This window comes from Neomonachus schauinslandi, chromosome 7 (assembly GCF_002201575.2).
Source record: "Neomonachus schauinslandi chromosome 7, ASM220157v2, whole genome shotgun sequence".
NCBI lineage: Eukaryota > Metazoa > Chordata > Mammalia > Carnivora > Phocidae > Neomonachus > Neomonachus schauinslandi.
Window position 1 is genome coordinate 97,731,441 of NC_058409.1, and position 22,734 is coordinate 97,754,174.

The window sequence follows — 22,734 nt, forward strand, 5'->3', positions numbered from 1 at the left end:
CAAATAATACATTATATGTTAAAAAAAAAAAAAAAGAAAAGAAAAGAAAGAAGATAGTAGGAAGGGTAAAATGAAGGGGGGGTAATCGGAGGGGGAGACGAACCATGAGAGACTATGGACTCTGAGAAACAACTTGAGGGTTCTAGAGGGGAGGGGGATGGGGGGATGGGTTAGCCTGGTGATGGGTATTAAAGAGGGCACGTACTGAATGGAGCACTGGGTGTTACATGCAAACAATGAATCATGGAACACTACATCAAAAACTAATGAGGTAATGTATGGTGATTAACATAACATAATAAAATAAAATTTAAAAAAAAATACTGTTTGCCCTTTAACTTTGGAGTTCATAAATAAAGGGATAATACAAGAAATAGTGAGTCACAAATACCTGTGCATCTGCTATGATGTCTTTTCCAGGCAGATTTAGTCCTTTCTTTGTCTTCCGAAAACACACCGTACATGTCTCTTTTTTTAGTGCTTCTCATTTTAATTATTAAATGCCCCTCTTTCTTGTCTTGCTTAAATGTGGGACCTTAGAGTCCACAGACCACATCTTACTCTTACTCATCTTTGTATCTCAGCACAGACACACAGATGTTCACATAAATACATGCTAGGTGAGTGAGTTACTAATGTACTTTTTTCAAAATAATAGCATGCAATTAACAGAAATGAGAAAACAGGGGGAAAAAACAGGGACCCTCCTTATACAAGATCCTTTGATGAGATCTACTAACCAATTTTTATTTATTTAAATAAATATATATTAAGCTTCAATCTTGTGCTAGGTAGTTGGAGAAATAAAAAAATCCAATTATCTTCTCTCACAGAGATTAAAATCACATAAGGGAAAAGAGAGAATCATAAATAACTGCACTAACAAGATCATAAGAGAAAAGACGCACGAATGATACCAAGAGTCCATCATAGAAGATGAGAGAATATTTACATCCTATAGGGAATACCAGAGAAAGCTCTGTGGAAAAGATAGTGCCGGTACTGTCTAAAAAGATGGTTTGGAAAAAAATATGTGGATAAAGAATAGCATGAGTAAAAGAAAGAAATATATGTATACTTTAACATTATCAGTAAAAATGAAAATGGCAAAACTTGGATGAAACTGAGATGCTTCTGATTACTATATTTAGTAATTAAAACCCAACAACTGGCCAGATACTAACTCTTCCAGTAAATATTTCTTAAAAGATCCTGGGCATCAGGCACCTTCCTGGGCATCATCAGTTCACCACCTTTATGATCTGACTTCTCCTCACCTTTCCACCTCAAATGTTTCTTTTCCCAACCACACATGCCATGTCTTAGCCCTCCATCCTTCTTCCTTCCTCACTATCACCCTCTCCCCACCCTCCTTTCATCCCTATCCAACTCATCCCAACAAAACTCCACTTAGAAGTCACTTTTTTCAGGTAAATTAATATCTCCTGCTACCTGAGATGCTCTGGGTGGGTGCTCCCTGCCCCAACCACCACCATCATCATAACCAGCACCAGCAGAACCACCAGCACCACCACTCTCACTATGTATCACAATTAGATACCTAATCAAGAACAACACTCCTTTCTGATATCAGTGATTAATGCCTGATGTACCCATAATACATCAACTGAAAGTCAATGATAAGTTGACAGTTGAGAGAACAATGTTATTACTAGCAAATGGGTTTGTTAAGGAAATTTGGTACATGGAGCCTCAAATGGTGTCTTACCAGCTCAACTTGCTGTGATGACAGCAAAAAATGTAGAGGCAGGAAAATGTATTGCGTGAGGTTTCTTTATTCCCTCCCTTATTTCTTCTATTTGTAGAAATGTGTAGGGGAGGGAAGCCATCTGTAAACATCCTATCATGACTAAAAGTTTTTCTTCCAGAACTCCCACCCATAACAAATCTCAACAGACTTGGAAACAATTTTCTCCAGGCCAATCAGGTCATTGGTACTCAGTTTCTCTTCACAGCAAAGTATCCTAACGGCATTTTGTGCTTTCCTTCAAAAAGGAGCCAGAATATCTGCCTCATTTTCTCCAAACTACTTACATTTCAGCTAGTGTCAGATTATTTCTTGCTCTCATGCTTGGCTACCTCCACCTTGTTGACTTAATAAATCAAACTTACCTGAATGTCCCCAAATGTGGCCATGAAAGAGAATCTGATTTTTTTTTTTAAATAAGCACACACTCGCCAATCATTTAGACTCCTTTGCACTTTTAGAGCTAAGTAGACATTCCCATTACCTCTCAATGTCTCCTATTAGTTCTCTCCGGTTTTATTAAAACCTTTTCTCTTTCATTAAAATAAAAAGCCTCTGAAAAACTACAGTTACAGATTTTCTGCAGCCCACAATTTATGGCTGCTACTTGCAACCTTCAAAAGCTTTTAAAAATAGTATCAGCTCTATTATTCTATATTATGGTAATTGTAGTAAAGATTTAAGAGGCACTTTAAGACTTTTTAGCTCTACAGTATATTTGTTCCAATTTCTTGCTTAGGCATTTGGGAAAGAAGCCTTATTTAAAAGCTTTACCCTCTGCCCTCTGATATACAGCTTCCCTCTTAACTACAGTAACTAGACCTCACCACACAATTAGGGAAGCTAGGTCTCCAATTAGAGCTCAGCAAAACGTGGGGCAAAGCACATTTTTCCAGAAGCCCATTCCATTTATATGCACCTGACAATAATCAAAATTTTTCTCTTGTGCTGCGTACCTTTGACCCCTCTGTTATGCTTCACATCCCCTTGTTAACTCCCTACCCCTCCTTTGCTCCCATAGGAAATCAGCGAAGATAATCACAAGATTAAATAACTCCAATGCCACTGCTAAAATGTTCAAAGCCATTAATATAACAAACACCCAAGGGGCCACAGGGATTTATGTAGTATTGAAATTAAACTGACCTCACACTATCTTTGACATAGATCTGTTCTTTCTAGTTAACCTGTGTTTTTCTCTTGTTACCTAGTCTAGGATGGTTACAATTCAAAACAACCAAGGAAACAGCTAACGGAATTTCCACAACTGTGGGCATGCACAAAATTCCCAATGTGAAGCTTGCCCCGGCATTGTTCTTTGTATTCAATGCACCAAAGGATATGAGCATTTTAAATGTAATTCCTCCACACACCACATTACTAATGCATTTTTCTTGGGCACACACCATATGGAAAAACCATACATTCCCTGCTCCTTCCCTTCCCTCCTTTAGGATTTCAGTAGCATCTGGACAGCACAAATCTCTAACAGTCCCCAACTCTGCAAAGGATAGAGCCAAGTCCCAGACTTTCCTTGTTCTGACAAGAACCCTCCTACTGCAGAGCCACAATCTTTTACTGTGTCAACAGTTATTAGCTGGGGAGCTTTTCATATGAACTTCCTCACAGAGCACATTTTCCTCCCAACTGCCTGCTTTCTCCCAAAGCAAAGGATAATTCTATTCTATACCCACAGTAAATAATCTTAAGTGTTTCCACTTTGTTTTGCCTTGTTCCAAGTTTCCATGTAAATTTCAGAATAGTGAAACACACAGTGATTTCTACACACTGGTATTTTATGATTTTAATTTGCTCATAAACTCTGAATTTCATTATATTTTCCCATTTGGTGCATGGGATTTTTACAGTTAACAGATGTTCACTTAATAGAGCCTCCTAGTGAGCAAATCAGTTTTTTCCCTCTGGTATTCATGTAACTTTCTGGTCCTGCAGTAGCTGTTGCTGGTGCCTGCCAAGTTATCTGGCAGTGGAAGCTCAAATGGAAAAGTGCCAACAGCTCTTTGGAAATGTGTGTTCTCATTTCTTCAGTCCCACTCATTCTAACTTAACTCCTTCCTCATTAATACCATGAGAGAACGCCCACAGGGGAAAACACCAGCATCCAACACCTGACAGGTTTCACTTGCAGATGCAAAAATGTTCTGCAACCACATATATATTTTCTTAGCCTACGGCCACTGCAAATACCAAAATTTTTAATTCATCCAAGATAATACAGGAAGAGTTTTCCAAACAACTATCCTAGGCCAATCTCTCGACTTGTGAGTTGTTTGGAGTTTTTTACTCAAATACATCTCAGGACATTAAAATAAGTCAAAACACCAGAGGAAGATCTCTATCCCACGAATCCAAACATGTCTGCTTATACAAGAGTCCCTGCTAATCCATGGAAGATATGTCCTAAGACCCCCGTTGAATGCCCGAAACCCCAAAGAGTACAGGCCACTCTACATACTGGTTTTTCCTACACATACATACCTATCATAAAGTTTAATTTATAAATTAAGGAATAATAAGAGATTACAATAATAACATAGAACAATTATAATAATATATTATAATAAAAGTTATGTGAAGATAGTCTCTTGCTCCCTTAAAATATCTTATTCTACTGTACTCACCCTTCTTGTGATATGAGATGACAAAATGCCCATATAATGAAATGAAGTGAGGTAAATGATGTGGGCATTGTGACATAGCATTAGACTATTACTGACCTTCTGACAATGCATCAGAAGGAGGATCATCTACTTCCAAACCAGATTACAGCTGACCGTGGATAACTGAAACCACAGAAAGAGAAACCACAGCTGAGGAGGGACAACTGTAGTTTCTTGCTTAACTAAAAAGGTTCTGTGAATATCTGCAAAGGCTATTATCATGGGTCCCCTTTAGGTTACAAATACAACCTAGAAGTCTGAATATCCAATGACCCACCAAGACTCCCATTTGATTCAGGATACAAAGAATGATCTCTTTTGAGAGTCCTTTTGGAATGCCAAACTATCCAATAAGTAGCAGAAGTACAGGACAAGTTTCCTAACAAAGAAATCAAAGAAGTCAACTTGCTGGAAATCCTCATGGTTATTTCTTGTTAGCAACTCCTAAGATTAGGGCTTGTGACAAGCGAAAGATAAGGAAAGGGTATGAGAGGAATTGGGGGATGTTATCACATCTTATTCCTTGTCTCCTGATTGATGATTTTTAAACATCTGCAATGGACTTGCTCCTCCTTGGCACCTGTCAAGAGCTGTGTGGCACCTCCATACTGTTTTCCAGAGTGGCTGCACCAGCTTGCATTCCCACCAACAGTGTAGGAGGCTTCCCCTTTCTCCACATCCTCGCCAACATCTGTCGTTTCCTGCAGCCATCAAAAAAAGACAAAATCGGGCGCCTGGGTGGCTCAGTTGGTTAAGCGACTGCCTTCGGCTCAGGTCATGATCCCGGAGTCCTGGGATCGAGTCCCACATCGGGCTCCCGGCTCGGCGGGGAGCCTGCTTCTCCCTCTGACCCTATCCCCTCTCATGCTGTTTCTCTCTCTCTCTCTCAAATAAATAAATAAAATCTTTAAAAAAAAAAAAAGACAAAATCTTGCCATTTGCAATGACATGGATGGAACTAGAGGGTATTATGCTAAGCAAAATAAGTCAATCAGAGAAAGACATGTATCATATGATCTCACTGATATGAGGAATTCTTAATCTCAGGAAACAAACTGAGGGTTGCTGGAGTGGTGGGGGGTGGGAGGGATGGGGTGGCTGGGTGATAGACATTGGGGAGAGTATGTGCTATGGTGAGCACTGTGAATTGTGTAAGACTGATGAATCACAGGGCACCTGAGTGGCTCAGTCATTAAGCGTCTGCCTTCGGCTCAGGTCATGATCCCAGGGTCCTGGGATCGAGTCCCACATCGGGCTCCTTGCTCGGCGGGAGGCCTGCTTCTCCCTCTCCCACTCCCCCTGCTTATGTTCCTGCTCTCGCTATCTCTCTCTCTGTCAAAAAAATAAATAAAATCTTTAAAAAAAAAAAAAAAAGACTGATGAATCACAGACCTGTACCTCTGAAACAAATAATACATTATATGTTAAAAAAAAAAAAAGATAGTAGGATAGGAAAAATGAAGGGGGGGAATCGGAGGGGGAGACGAACCATGAGAGACTATGGACTCTGAGAAACAACTTGAGGGTTCTAGAGGGGAGGGGGATGGGGGGATGGGTTAGCCTGGTGATGGGTATTAAAGAGGGCACGTACTGAATGGAGCACTGGGTGTTATACGCAAACAATGAATCATGGAACACTACATCAAAAACTAATGAGGTAATGTATGGTGATTAATATAACATAATAAAATAAAATTAAAAAAAAAAAAAAAGAGCTGTGTGGCCTTGTAATGTGGTATTTTCTAATGCCCTTACCTAGAATGTTTATACTCCGACCAGCTTTCAAGTCCGGCTGTGCCTCTGGGTTAGTCATCCTTCAGGACTCGGACAAATTGCCCCTCCTTCATGAAGTTCTCCCTGATCTTTACCATTTATCCTCATCTGACTATCTTTTTGTTGCTGAGAAATCTTTTATTTTCCAAATGTCTTACTGAACACATAGGTAAGCTAAGGCCTTAGGACTTAAGGTCCCTAATCTCTCATAGATAGCTAAATGCAGAGGCAGAAATTAAAAAAAAAAAAAAAGCCAGTGTCCAGGCTCTCACCTAAAGCACTTTCTACTATCTCAGTTACAAATCTCCTTTGTCTTAATTCTATTATTTTTTTACCTTCCTTACTATCCCTGTATCCCTAAGCATTTTGAGGCTTACTAAGCATCTCTTATATGCTAGGTGCTTTAAATGCATTCTTTACTTAATCCTAGGAGTGCTAAAGAGCAGATTTATTAGTCACAATCTAGTCAGGAAAACAAAAACCACTCTACGTGTTTCAAATCAAGTGTATTTGACCTAGAAAATAACTTAACAAAGGTGGTAAGAGAGTTGCAAAGCCTAACAGGGATGTTAAGGCTACCAAGAATTTAGCCAAAACAGGAAGCTATTACCTTAGGGCCAGAGAGACAAGGAAGAAGGCATGTCACTAGAATCCACGGGTCAACACCAGTGATGGAAGCTGAAGCCATAACTGACTTGTCAAGGGGGGAACAGGAGCCGTGGAAGAGAAGCAGCAGCTGCTACAGGGACTCAAAGAAGCAGAGGGAGGTAGAAACACTCTCACTTTTCCCTTCCTCCAAACCTCTGCTCTCCCACCAGTGCTTCCCATGGGCCAACCCCAGAACAAGCCTACTAACAAGGGAGCTTGCAGGGGTCAGTCCCCACTGTGATTTTGGGCAGAGCAGTGGAAGGCTGAAGAATGCCTCTGAGAGCAAATAGGCAAATATCTGGCACAGTCAGTACCATCAACCCCACTGACTTCAGGAGACTTAGGCTGGCAGTTGAGGACACTTAACCAAAGTTAGATATCTAATAAGTGATGGATTCTATATTCCAACTTCAACACCGTGCAATTGATGCCATGCCCACAACCTCTGAATATCCTGCCTTCACCCTCACACATGAATTCATAGTAGGTGCTTAATGTGCAACCAATGAGTTAGATGTAATGTTAAATAAGCAGCCTGGTTCTGTTCACATGTGAAGGTCTCCCTATGTGAATTTCTAGAGGCTACTGATTCTGTTTAGGTTTAGAAAAAGTCCTACTTATTTCCCATTTGTTGAAAAGAGAGATGCTGTTAATGGACTCACTAAATCATGAACTTTCATTGAAGATAGTTTTAGAGCCAGTCATGAGTGGCTCGTGTTTTAAATAATAGGGAATACAGTTGTATGAACAATTTTGCAATTAGAATGAGTGTATACAAGCCTTTCCTTTACCACTCACAGGCTGAATGACCCTGGGCAGGCGAATTTCCCTCTCTGAGCATCAGTTTCTCAATGAGTAAAAGGAAAATAATAAAATCTACCATAGCCCATTGTTAAGAGGACCAAATTACATCAGTTATATAAAAAAGATACTACGGTGCCTACCCAGTTCAAGCACTCAATAAAGATTAGGAAACACAATAATAATACATATTTGGAAAAACATTCCCCAGGAAGGAATCCAGCCTCACACAAACAGACTAAAGAGAAAAGCCTCTCTTGAGTACTCCGGCAAAAACTCGTGGTTCTATGGTGATTAAAGAGTAAGCTGGCAATAACAAGCCAGCAACACTGGTCATCAGCAAATCCTAGGGTCTGTACTACTACTGTGGGAGCATTTAAATGGTACTTTTGGCTCTTAATTGGCAACAAGTTAGTAACCCAAGAATCACAAAGAATTCATTTATCTGCATCCAGCTAATCAATATTCACTCAGCATGCTTCAGCTCCTAGCATCTCAGAGGAATAAAATAAATTGTCAGTCAGCAGCAGCACAATTTTATTGTGATGGTGGTGGTACTTTTTTTTCTTTTGCTAAATTATTCACCTTCTCGAAAAGCAATTTGATAAATGTTTATTTCTTCATAATACATTCTAACAACTGCTGATTTGTGACCCTAACTGTGAACTGAATTTAAATTGGGAAGGAGGTAAGGACTCCGTGAATATGCCAAGACAGAGCCACAGACAAGCTCAGGGGCTGTTTCCTTCTTGCTCTCAGAGAGCACGCTGGCCTCCCATGGCATGAGGGCACTAATTGAATTTAAGAGAGTAATAAGTGAGAAGTGCACACAAACACAAACAAGCGTATACTGCGGGCCTGGCAGGATATTCTGTGGTACAGCCAAGGGAGCAGCCCCACAGCCAGGCTGGACAGGGAGACTGGGAATTGTGCTGTAGAGTGGTCTAGGTGACAAGGAGACAGGAGAAAGACAGAGAAGGCAGAATTCTGAGTACTTTCCGACCAGAAGATCATATCTAAACAACAACAGAACATATATAAGGTTATTGTCTTCCTGCTGCCTCTTCTGAATAATCTCCACTGCCCCCTCCACTACTATTTAGATGCTCTCTCTGTTTGAGAAAAAGTAAATGTTTCTTGCAGGCAGCTGGGTAGAAAGGTGGTATGCCCAAGGGGCTCTTCTCCTAGTGCTTCCCTACCATCTTGATACTCTTGATGGCAAATGACTGAAGGTTTCCACAGTCTTTTCTCCAAACATTTAATAGGATTTAAATTAAGAAGAACTGAAGCTCAGTGTGCCAGGAACAGCAGGACAGAGCATTATTTTCCTCCACACAGGAAAAGTACAGAAGTTAACACATGCTGCTTGGCACTTGTCCCTGCTATGTAATCATGCGATAGAAATTCCCTCTCAGTGAAGGCCCACCACACACCTTGACTTTTGTCCTGCCTACAGCATGAGGCAGATTGCTCAGATTTAGCTTGGCTGGGACCACAAATTTCTTTATCACCACTCACATTTCCCATTTTCAAATTCTCTGACAGAAAATTCTGGGAAAGGACCCACACCGAATTCTATAACGTAGCTGCTTCTGAGCATTAGGACTGTTTTCTCCCCAACCACCAAGTTTTATACATATAACTTTTAAAATACCACAGCAGAATTTATTCCTAAGCGAGGCAGGTTCCCGAGTTTTTGTATTCATGGTCACTATGTTTTAGTGTCAACCTCTGAGCATTTGGTGGAGTGGCTCATCCTTTAGATTAGGGATATAAATCCAAATACCTACAGAGGTCAAGAAAAATCAATGAGTGAAGCCAGCCAGGTCAGGGACTATAAAGCAATGGTGGAGAGTGTAGAAAACTTGAGAGCTCAGCCCCATAGGGGCATGGATAAGGGCAACTGCTACTCTGCTCCAGAAAACTACCTTCACAGGGAAATGAAGTCTCAGCATTGTCAGTTCCTCTAATTTTGCGGAAGAAATGCTAAATTCTTCTAATTTTTTAAGAAATTTGCATTTTATAAAATTAATTGGCAAGAAATTCAATGAAAATAAAACAAACACAGTGTGTGCTAACACGTACAGCTGTAGTTTGTGATGTCAAACCGGTATTATCCCCGTCCAAAATCCAAAACACTTTGTATTAGGCTGTATTGGGCTGCAGTAGGAAATTAAACCAAATGCCTAGTGTCACAATACAACAGAGGATTATTTCATGCTCATATAACTGTCCATGGCAGATTCAAATCATGGGTGGGGACTGATGATGTGTGGAGAGGCAGGAGAGGTCACATATCATACAATCATTCAGAAAGCCAAGGTGCATGGCTCTGCATCTTCAGTATGTAACTTCCAAGGTCACCCTGAGAGTAACTCTATCCTAGTCAAATATTAGTTCCTTTCTCCTGTTCCTTGTACATGAAGGCAAGGGGGAACAGAGGTGAAAGATGGGAGCAAAAGATAAAACCTGACTTTCTTCTAATATAACATGTTCTATTAAGGAACTGGGGGTTTTATTCTAGGAGAATTTACAGAAAAGCTGGCATCTTTTATCAGTGTTCTTTTTTTTTTTTAAGTGACAGATCAAAGATTTTACGATATTTCAAAGTTTGTCAAGGCATACATATACCATTCTCCTCTTTCAGATGGAAAAAAAGAAAAAGTTAACAGTGACTGGCAATAATGGGTATAATTTCATGAACATCATAGAACATTAGAGCTGAAAGCATACTTAAAGATTTATCCCAGCCTCCTCAATTTTAAGACAAGTGTTTGTCAGTGGTCACACAACTCATTTAAGGCAGATGTACAATTAGAAAAATCCCAAATCACTGTTTCGTCTACTACTTTATATATTATCCAAACTAGATTGTATATCAATTTACCACACAGGTTAAAGGATTATTATTGTAAAATGGTCCATTTTTTTCATAGATTTCAAAAGCCAAAAGTAAAATAAAAGGGCAGGGGGAATATGATGAACATGTTTCTGACAACAGCACCCTGATTTTCCTTTGAGGAACTACCCGTCCCCCATTCTGAACGTTATATGACTCCATCCCCTCCCCCAGCTCCAGGAAAAAGCAGATGTCCCAGCAGACCTGGCCAATCAAAGCATTCCCACTGTGGCCACGGAGTCTGATTCAGGGATAAACACATGTTCCAAGAAGGCAAACAGACTCAGTTCAGGGACTTCTGTTAGATTGCTTGGGAAGAAAAAATAAGACTTCTGCTGGATTTGAAGATTAACAAGAGGATGTGAGCCAGGAGCTAATGGGTCTACAGAGTAGAAAAAGCCCGCCTAATCATGAAGCCAATAGAGAGGAAAACAGAATTACTTAATGGAAAGAAAGTCCCTCTAACATCGTTTGAAGCTCTGGATTAGTTGTATGTAACAGCAATCTGCGCCACCACCCCCAACTTTTTTTTTTTTCTGCTTAAGTCAATTTGGGCTGAATGATAAAAAGTCCTGCTAACAGAAAAAAATATTACAGGGAAATCACATACCATACCCAATGGTGAAAAGTCAAAACTGACCATTTATTTACTGTTTTCAAGTCAAGCTCTTTTGGGGAGGCAGACAGAGAGATACAAAAGATAAATAAGTCACAGTGGTAAGTACTCAGTAAATGTGAGCTCTGTCAGATGCTGCCGAAAACTTTACATCTATTAAATCATTTAAACTTCACAAGCCTGTGAGGTAGGCATTATCATCACCTCCATTTCACAAAGGATTTCAGGTTTATGACCTGCCCAAGGTCATAAAATTAGGAAGTGGTTGAGCTAGGAATCAAATCTTCATTCTATAAAATTCAAAGATGTAGTACTCATTCTCGCTGTCATAATATCTCGAAGAACATTTCCTCACTGAGGACACTGGTCCAAGAAAGTGGCAAGAGAGTTCTATAAGATGTTACTGGGAATACAACTGGTTTTTAAACTTAATCTAAAAGATAAGTATTCCTCATTGAGGATTTTACCTAGTCGGCTAGCCGGTATGCACCTCCGGGCAAATGCAGCCTTGTTTCAGAACTGAGAATCATAGTCATCCTCTCAGCCCAGTGCAGCAACTCTACAATCAGAAACAGCAGCCCTAAGGAAAGCCCAAGTTAGTTTCATGAACTGCTCAAAATCAAGAGACCAGGAAAGCAACAGAGATAGAACCACAATCACAGTCTCCAAATGTCCGTAACAGTATAAGGGACAATTCAATCTTCTCCTTTTCCTCACCACAGGGCTGCTCACAAACTCACAGTACTATAAATATCTGCATCATGTTTTTACCCATCAACTATGTTAAAGAACAAAATTCAACTGAGTAAATTTTAAACATCTTACTGGCTTTATTCAGCAATTCATGAATCAGGCAGCATCAAATTTAGCAGATAGAAAGGAGCTCTGAAAAGGTGAGAGATTTTTATCGACCAAGGTGACATGGAACAAGGAAGTTATATTAGGCATTTGTGCTGATTAAAGTAGGGCTACTTTCCTTATATAGAGCAAAGGGAAGTCTTGGAACCGGGTCAGGTAACTTGGGCTGAGGAGGCAAGTGTTCATTGGTTAGCCTAGGCCTTCCTTTTCTGGGAGAGCAGAGCATAGAAATTTAGTTAAATTGTGGTTTGCTGGCATGGGGTTTAGCATGAACAACTCTGTCTTGGGCCTAACCTGATTACTTTAACAACTGCAAAGAATAAAGGCAGCAACTAGTGATGGATAGACCTGGGTTTCAGTCCTACCTGTTTCTTTTGCTATTTGTCTGGCTTTGAGCAGGATGGATAAATTTCTAAGCATCAGTTTACTCATTTATAAAGTGGAAATAGACATCTAATCCAGCAGGTGGCTGGCACATTGATTGCCACATAGCAAGTACCAAACAAATGGCAGGTCTTTCTTTCCCACTTCTGCCCACACCCCAGGATCTCTGCTTAGCTAGACTTTCAGAACAAGGCATATACTTTGGAAGCAGCCAGCAATGAAGGTTCCAAGACTCCCTGTTCTGATTAATGAGTGTGCAAAGCTCAGTGGTGCTGTGGCTAGGGTGTATTTATATGCCAAAAGCATTCCTCCCTTTGGTCATTTATATTTTAGAAGGCCCAGATCAGATACTCCACACCTAGTTTGTTTCCACAAGACAAAGTTAACCTAGAAGTGAGAATATCAGTGCTAACTGCCAGAGATGATAGCAATGATTAGTGAGAGGAGAAAAAGCACTCTGACAGTAGAGGGCAACTGGAAGAGAAAATGGAATAACCAAAAATACTTTTAAAACATCCAGATAAAGTAATAAAGAAGTTCAATAATCTGATTAAATGCTATTAATTTGTACTTAAATAGAAAAAAATGTGGCAAATAACACTTAATGCTTTTACTCCAACAAAAAAGATGAAAGCAAATGTAATTCTTTCTTCAGAAAAAAATGTAAGTATTCACAATTTTTCTTTTTAGCATCCACTATGTGCTTTCTGTGATGCTACATATAACACAAACTTGTCCCCTATGAGGCTTATGCTTAGATGGTAAAAGAAGACAAACAAAAAGAGAGGATGAGTAACTATGAGACAAATATTTTTACTTATCAGACACTCAATAAATTCAAAGACTACTAACTTTACATGATAAAAAATCCTCTCAGATCTCCACACCTCCCTCCCCTTCATATCTATATCCAATCAAACACCAAATCCCATCTTCTCCCCCTTCTCCATCTCTCTTCAACTCATTCCTTCCATCACCACTGCCTCTCCCCTGGGTGGGGGCACCAACATCTCTAGCCCTGACTACGTCAGGAGGCTTTGAAGCTTCCTTCCTTGCCCCCACCCCCAATACTTATCCTGGATTAGTGTTTTTTAATACAAATCAAATCCGTGCTTAAACCACTTTGATGATGCCCCATAGACTTCAGGATAAAAATCAAATGACTTTAAATAATATGAGAGTCCTTCGTTCTCTGCCTGCCTCTTCAGTCTTAATCTCCTTCAAATCCTCCCTGTATTCAAGGCCAAACTGAACACTTAGGTCTCCTGTCCAGTCTTTAGTATATTCTCTTCTCTCTGCTCAGAATGACCTCATGCTCATTCATTTTCTTATGCCTGGATTATTCCTGTTCATCCTTCTGCATTCAGCTTTAGATGTCATTTCTTCCATGAAGCCCTCTCTGACCCCTCACACAAACAGAAGGAAGAGATGTATACCACAAACCTAGTAGGTATTCTACCTAACTACTCCTCTGGTTATTATATCTACCCTAATCATATATCATATTGGAATTCTGTCTGCTTCTCTGTCTCTCCATTAGACTCAGAGATCACTGAGACTGGGAGCTCTCCCACTGTATATTTTTAGGACCCAACAGATTCTAACAGACATCAAGCACTCAGACAACACTTATTAAATGAATGCGTGGGTAGACTTGATGAGAAAGATGTTAGGGAGGAGATGGAATTCTAAATCAGTTTCAGAGGAATTTAAACTGGTATAATGGAATGGAGGGGACTTGAGAATCATTTTTATCTTAAATAGAGCTTATTAAAATGCAAATATCCTTAATGGTTCACACCAGAAGGTATTAATTGTTTATCACCAAGCATGTTCCAATTTAAAACCAGGTTTTATATAAATAAGATAGAATATTGGAGGGATAAACTTTTAGAGACTAGAAGAAAACAAAACTCAGGGGTGCCCGGGTGCCTCAGTTGGTTAAGCGTTTGACTCTTAATTTTGGCTCAGATCATGAATCTCAAGCCCCTAATAGGGCTCTGTGCTCAGCGGGGAGTCTGCTTGAGATTCTTGCTCTCAGTCTCCCTTTGCCCCTCCCCACTGCACGCTCTCTCTCTCTAGTTCTCTCAAATAAATAAATCTTAAAAAAAAAAACAAAAAAAACTCATTCTCTCTAAACCAGATCCCTCCATTTTAGTCTGTTCACTCTGCCAATAAGCAAAATTTTAAATACTTCAGTAGGGAAAAATGCCCTAGATAATAAAAAAAATTTTTTTTCCCAAAATTTTAAGGGCTATGACTGAAATAAAATGCATGCCCCACAGAAGAATGTTCAGTAGCTCTTCACTACAGCATGAGTTCCAACTGTCTTGACACTCTACATTTCCCAATCTTCTTTTCCTTTCTTATCTCTGTCTGGTTATTATTCTGTTCTATACCCTTTGGAGTCCCGTGGGATGTTATATATTCCCAGTAAACCATAGTTTTATTTTTATATCTCTGCCTCTTCACATCTTGTAACTTTTTTCACAATACCTTTTCCCTTTACTAAGCTGGTGAACTCACTCATTAATTCCCAATTCAAATTCTTACCTCCTCTCTGAAGCCATTTCCATCCCCTCCAAAGGCGAATTAATTCTCCCATCTCCACTCTCCCATAACTATCTCTATTCAAATACTTTCTGAGGAGTTCTAGTCGCATGGAATATCAATAGGTCATTTAGGTACCAAGGGTTTTCATTTTCATTAAGTTGTGAAATATTTAGCTAAAGAGATAGCATTTCTGTAATATTTCTGAGATCATATATGTACTGTGAAACTTAAAAAGAGATTATAGTTTAATATATTTTTCAAATTTGTACAGTCATGAAAGTCTTGGAGCCAGGAATCCCATTCTTCACAAAATAATTTGTAGGGCCAGTGCTCTGCAGAATATTTTAGGTAATATGGCCTATTTTGTGATTATCTACATGTCGGTCTCCCTAAAGAGTCTGTGTGCTCATTAAGAGTAGAATTCTTTTCTTATGGTCTTCACAATCTCAATAAACAATACACAGTAGGTTGTTAAAAAAGATCTCCTGAATTAATTTCTAGAAAGAGGATAAGAGTATTAAAAAAAGGTAATAGGAATGGCCAGTCCCATGTATCTCTCATGACAGAAGGTAATGCACATCCCTTCCTGTGCAAGGCAATTTAAAAATGACTTCGTTACAGGTCACAGAACCTTTGCACAAGAGAAACATGTTGGTAATGTAGCTGAATACTGGAGTACATTATGAAATTAATGGAAAGGCTGCAGAAATCTAGGACCTGGAGGAAAAAAAGCTGTTGAGATACACATGTTCTCTCTTATCCATCGTCTGTTGGATACACATGTTCTCTCTTATCCATCGTCCATCACTGCAACACTGTTTCTCTTTGCATTTATGTGTCACTTTTTCTAAAATTAGAATGGCAGAAAACATGGGAACCACAACCAAAACAAGTACTCTTATCAGAAAATGTGAGCCTCTCTGTCCCAGTGTCTGTGTACCAATTATCATTTAAAAACTCTGCTGGTCTTTGCATGGTTCATGAGTCCATGCTTAGGACTAATTTCTGTTGCAAGGGAGATAGATAAAAGAACCAAACCCTGACCATAATTCCAGCCACTCCTCTATTCAAGGGCCAAGCTTGGTAAACTACCCAAAAAGGAGAGATGGAAAAGCTTGATGAACAGACCAGAAAAGAGCTACCACCATATACTCTAGTTGATTAAACATTGCTCAACTAAAAGGCTGTCCAGATACTTTATCCTTGCTAACACAGGAAAATAACATTCGGTGGTGGTGGTGGTGGTGGTGGTGGTGGTGGAGGAGGAGGAGGAGGAGGAGGAGGAGGAAGAGGAGGAGGAGGAGGAAAGAGCGGTAACTCACTTTCTGTTCTGGCTTCCAGCATTCTCACCCACTGTGAAGAGCGAGCTTTTCAAAAAGCAAAACAAAGGGACATGGAGAATATATACTTAGCTTATTGAAGCAGAAAGATGCTGAATTTGTCCTTAAAATGCAAATATCTGAACTCTTTTAAAACCCCTGGAAACTAGGTTACAAGAGAAACACCTCTCTGATTGGTTAACCCTGTCAATTTAGGTCTTTATTTCATTTTTTCTGATGGAGAATCACAATTTGACCTCCACACCACCCCTAAAATCTGGGTAAAAAGAAGCTGAGTTATACACAAGACTGTTACAATTGACATAAATCTAACATTATTTAATACTTATCTTTCCACTTGACCAGAAAAAAATTTAGAAGAACCACTTAGATTCTACTTCCCTATACTGCTTACCTAGAGTTTTACAGTCACCAATAGAGCAGAGTTTAATTTTTTTGAGAGATAGAAAAATGAAGAATTAAAATTGTAATTAGAAAAATTGCCTCAATCAGAATTGCACTTCAAGATGCTTGAATGGATGGACTAAATAAGTTCAGGCATCCATTAGTTTCCAAACTGAATTAAAATATATTGAGTGCTAATTCAAAAATCTAAAGGCAGCCAGCTGGAATAGAATGGGAATCATCTGGGTCTAAAAGGGTAGTGGCAGATGACACAAAGCAAGGAAAGACAATGGCATTTTTGCTGACCTGAAAGAATGAAACAGAAATCTTAAAACCACTAGTAATTTATTACAGCCCATTATACTAATATCGCTGTTTACTCCAAGCCTGCATCACAGGGGGTCTCTTTTGATTCTGCACAGCACAATAGCCCAATTCTAATCCTCCTCTCTGCTCCTTCCCACAGGAAGCCCTTTTTCTCTGCCATTTGCTGTGTGCAGCACAGATGACCTGTGGTAATTGCTGAAGACATTTTCACCCATATTTTTTAGCAAATGTAATTTCCTTTTGATGCTGCCATGTCCTTTCCCCGCCCTGCTGTGACAACGAACTCCAATAATCATGCGACTAACATAAAGATAGAGATCAAGTAATGCAGCCAGCTGTATCACAACTTTTGACTTTCAACTTTGTACTTACTTGGGTGCACATATTACCATTTGAGGAAATGAAAAGCATTTTTTTCTCTAATGAAAATTGCTTCTGGCCTGGGGTGAGGCTGGTGGTACTGTCCTGAGCTTAAAAAAAAAACAAAAAATTTCATATAATTTGGCTCTAACAAAAGTCTTTTAAAAAAAAGTGAATGCTTTTTCATAACACACATTTTCAAAATACCCCATGACTAAAATACTCATTAATTATGGTCCTGAAGTAATACCCCTTGTTTTTAAGATTATCTTTCAAATATTCTGAATCTTTGAAGAAATTTGTATTTTGAAGGAAGAGAGGGAGGGAGAAGAAAGAGGGGGGAGAAAGGGCTGTATAACTAGAATTACATAGCAAATTATACCAAAATTCAGTGGCCTAAAACAACCATTTGTTATGTTCATGTATTCTGTGGGTCAGAAACTTAGGACACAACATGGCCAACTTGGCTCTGCTACCTGTTGGCTGAAGTCTCTGCTGGAAGACTTCAGAGATGAGATCTAGAAGCATTTGAAGACTCACTCAGATGTCTGGCTGTCAGTGGTAGCTATCAACTAGAGAAGTCAGCTGTAGTTCATGTCAGCTGGAAACACATGCATGGCTTCTTTGTTTGGCTTGGGATTCCTCACACCATGGCAGTTTGGGACGAATATGATGTCGGTCCCCCCAAAAAACACGGCTCAGGTCATGATCTCAGGGTCCTGGGATAGAGCCCTGTGTCAGGCTCCCTGCTCAGTGGGGAACCTGCCCCTCCCTCTCCCTCTGCCCCTCTCCCCTGCTTGTGCTCTCGCTGTCTCTCTCAAAATGAATAAATAAAAAACCTTTAAAAAAAAGAAAGGAATAGACTTGATAAGTTCCTGAACTTTGAGCTATTTACCCAAAGACTGTTTTATACTGGAAGAGATTAATTTTAAACATGAAGTTTAAATATTTTCTGTTGTCAACAGAAATGGGAGTCCAAGAATAAGATGAGATCAATTATATATATCATAAAGAGAGCCACTTTATTTTTATGTGTGAGTTGCAGCACACATGTGTGGCCCTACTAAACTAGGAATCTCTTTAAGTTTTCAGTAAGTTAAGAAGCAAGCTATTCCTCAGACCATAAGCTACATGAAGTCGTGAACTGTGAGTCCTTTCATCCACTTAATCATTTTTTATTGAATACCTACCATGAGCAAGGCATTCTAGTAGGCACTAAAAATACAGAAATGAATGGTATAGTCCCTGCCCTCAGGGAGCTCAGAATCTGTAGCAGAGAAAGAAAGCAACCAATTATTTTAATAGGGGAACTCCATGGGTCCAGTCACCAAAAAAAAAGGGATCCCGTACACAGTTTAAAAACCTCAAGAGGGAGGGGCGCCTGCGTGGCTCAATCATTAAGCATCTGCCTTCGGGCTCAGGTCATAATCCCAGGCCCTGGGATCAAGCCCTACATCGGGCTCCCTGCTCGGCAAGAAGCCTGCTTCTCCCACTTCCCCCTGCTTGTGTTCCTGCTCTCGCTATCTCTCTCTGTCAAATAAATAAAATCTTAAAAAAATAAATAAATAAAATAAAAAAATAAAAACCTCAAAAGGAAATGCAAGAATCATCAAAGTTAAACACAAATTCAGAAAACATGCCAAATCCACAGATCGTTTATTATTATTTGCTTAGCTCAGTTAGTGCAAACTAGCAACAAAGTCAAGATAGTGGATTCATTTACTTTGTGGCCCAGTTAGCTCTGCATGTGACAAACTCTGTCCCAGAGCTATAAGCTACATTCCTATTTCCAGTCAATCATCATGAAAATGCACAATTAGGAGGACTAATTCTCAAGTGTGTATGGTTAAAAGGCATCCATTCTCACTGTAAGAAAATGCCTTAATACTTAAAAGCTTCTGATGGTGCCGCTATTCTATCAGGTCACTATGAAGCTAGGGAGATGAAAAAGAGGTCAACGGTAAATCATTTTAGAAACCTAGACATACCATATTTCACCAAACCAAAGACATCACCAATTATAAGATGCCCCATTATTTTATTTACCACCAGGAAAGACAAATGATATCAAATAAACTATGACACTATGCTAAGACATTCTCGATCGCTGGTCATATCCCAAATTCAGAGATATAAAAAATATTTTTAAAAATTTCATCTTACAATGAATGCAATATGGTGTATGAGAAGCCCTGAAAGATCTCCAGGGAGAAGTGACAATGAGACAAGTCCTGATAACTTTGGGATAGTTCTTAAACAGGAATGGTCCTCAGTAGATTTAGAATCCACACTCTTTGCCATGGCCTACAGAGCTCTATACAATCTGGTTTCTTCTGGGCCACCCTGCTCGCTATTCACTCTTCTCCAGTCTCCCTGGCCTTCTAGACTTATTCCTGGCTTGGTCCTATACTTTCTGTCCTCCACTTGGAACTCTATTTCCTATTTCTCCCACTGATACAAGCACTTCATTAGCACATAGAAATTATATTTTCTCAATGTTAAAAGAATACCTGGCATAAAATAGACATGACATAAATATATTTTAGTAAGTTATAAAGTCATCTAAAAATAAAAAGAACTAAAGTGTTTAACCCAATCCTGAGTCTCTGATTAGCATAAAGAGGGAAAGAATTTTAAATATGAAATTGGGTGAATGCTATTTGAGTTACCCTCCAACAGAGTCCCTAAAAAGATTTATTCTCAATTTTTTTCAAGGTTGGGGCAATTAGAAATTTAAAAAGCAAATCAAACATTGCAACTTTCAAAGAGCCAAATTAAAAGGGTTAATTCTTGTGAATAGAGCATTCCTCTCCTCCCCACCTCAGGGACTCGGTATCATTAGCTTTGGGAATAAAGAGGTCACCACAGATGAAGATGATGATAACTTATAGTGTAATGGAGTGACAGGGATCCATTAGAATCAGGAAAAGGATATGAATAAAGAAACAAGAAGCCTCTGAAAGGTGCCAGAACCATCTACCACCATGACAGCAATCATTTTTGTAAGTGTTTGCAGGTACACAGTACTACAGGTGTTGTAGAACGACTTGTGTGGGCTAATTCCATTCATTTCCCACCTCTCTTAACTTTTCTTAGCTACCCCACATGGCTTATGCAAATTATGCAGTTTTGAAATGGGACACATACACACAGAGCTCATTTATTTGCTATGTTAGAACAAAGGAGAAAAAAGATGGTAATCACCAATCTCCAAGCCCCCTTCATCTATTTGTCCATCCTTGGTTTCAAGAATCATGCATGTCATGCTTTGGGATAGATGTAGCTTACAGTGTGCCTGATGTTATGATTCTTCTAGAAACATCTTTCCCATCCCTGGAGGAGCTACAGGACTTGAGCAGATTTGGGATCCAAATGATATCAAGATCCTACTAGGTCTTGGGGCTTTTTCTTGATGTCATAGATGAATTTCAACAGCTCTAGTCTGTATCTAGAGTTCAGAGAATTTAAAGATCCTCTCACAATTTATGTTCACTTGAGCAGGACCAGCTTCTCCCTGTGCCTTTCCTCCAAGGATTACACACCAGAATGAAGTGTAAGGAAAATTCCTCATGGGGTTATTTCATGCCAAGACCCAAGAAAAAGAGAGGCTGTTATTATTGGCTCAGCTACTTTATCTTACTTAGAGATTCAGGAAAAAAACTTAAAAGCATCACTCTGGCAGTTATTGACTGACACAAAATTATTTTTAATTCATTGGTATATCTGCAAAGTCACCATCAAAAGCCCTGGGCCTGAAGTATAACTAATTCATTTTATCAGGAGAAAAAACAAATTACAAAATTTATTGTAACATTGGGCATGGTGGGGAGGCAAAGTGAGCTTAAACAGTTTGGTTTTAGGGTGAACACAGTTTGGGGAGTTGAGAGGTACATCTAATCATTGCCCAGCTTATCCCTACCTCAAAGCTTGTTTCTTTCTTAAGGAGAAGGCGAACTAGTGCTTTGCAAATGGGTCTCTCATAAACTCTCAATTGTGATTATTCAGACACAGTGAGAAATTCAAAAATTAACCATAATAACTGACATTCTTCCCATTTTGTAGATCAAGACATGTTCTCAGGGCCACAGATGTAGTAAAGTCCAAACTCAACAATCAGTTTGGTCTTAACCCTGAACTATCATATCAAAGGGAGACACACCAGACAGAATGAAGGCCAAGGGCGGAGAATAAAGAGGCTGACATCAGCAGCTGGTGACATCAGGGAACATGTATAACATTTCAGAGCTCTACTGGGTGATGGAAGGGACTTAGAAAGAGGGGTTTCAGTGACTCAACCACATTTTAAATATTTCAACCAATTATAAATCTTCAATTCAAACTAGACTCCAGGGTGTTTGCTTAAGGGCCTCCAGATATGTCTTAGAGGAGAAGTAAGCATGAATTTTAACTACCCACTCCCCCAGACTTATTTTAATTTGTTGGAAGGTGATAGTATTACCATTAAAAATCAACATTGTATATATAATATATATCCTATAATATATAATATGTGTACACACACATAAATCAGGAGAATTAGACATCAAAAAATAAAGATTAAGTTTTGGGGGAGGAAAAGAGTGTTATTATTATGGGTATTTTTTATTTTCCTTATTATACATTTCTATAATGTTTGAATTTTTGAGATTGAGCACATATTATTTTTAAATTTGGGAGAAAACAAGGTGGTTTTAATTTTTTTTTTTTTTTTAAAGATTTTATTTATTTATTTGACAGAGAAAGACACAGCGAGAGAGGGAACACAAACGGGGAGTGGGAGAGGGAGAAGCAGACTCCCTGCCGAGCAGGGAGCCCGATGCGGGACTCGATCCCGGGACTCCAGGATCATGACCTGAGCCGAAGGCAGTCGCCTAACCAACTGAGCCACCCAGGCGCCCGGTTTTAATTTTTTGATCACTGCAAGAAAACGAAAGATCAGCAAAAATGTTAACAATATTAGAGTCATCTAAAAAAGGAAAAGATTTCCAGGTGCCTGGGTGGCTCAGTAGTTAAGCGTCTGCATTCAGCTCAGGTCATGATCCCAGGGTCCTGGGATCGAGTCCCACATCGGGCTCCCTGCTCGGCGGGAAGCCTGCTTCTCCCTCTCCCGCTCCCCCTGCTTGTGTTCCTGCTCTCTCTGTCAAATAAATAAAATAAAGAAAATCTTTAAAAAAAAAAAAAAGAAAAGAAATATACATCTAAAAAAAAAAAAAAGGAAAAGATTTTAAAAGTTTAAAAACAGAAGTGAAGACATCTGAGCTAAGGAAAAAGAACTGATGTTCTAATTACCAGTATTCTCTTCTTTCATTTTCAGAAAAATAGATAAGGTGCAATGCAAAGGA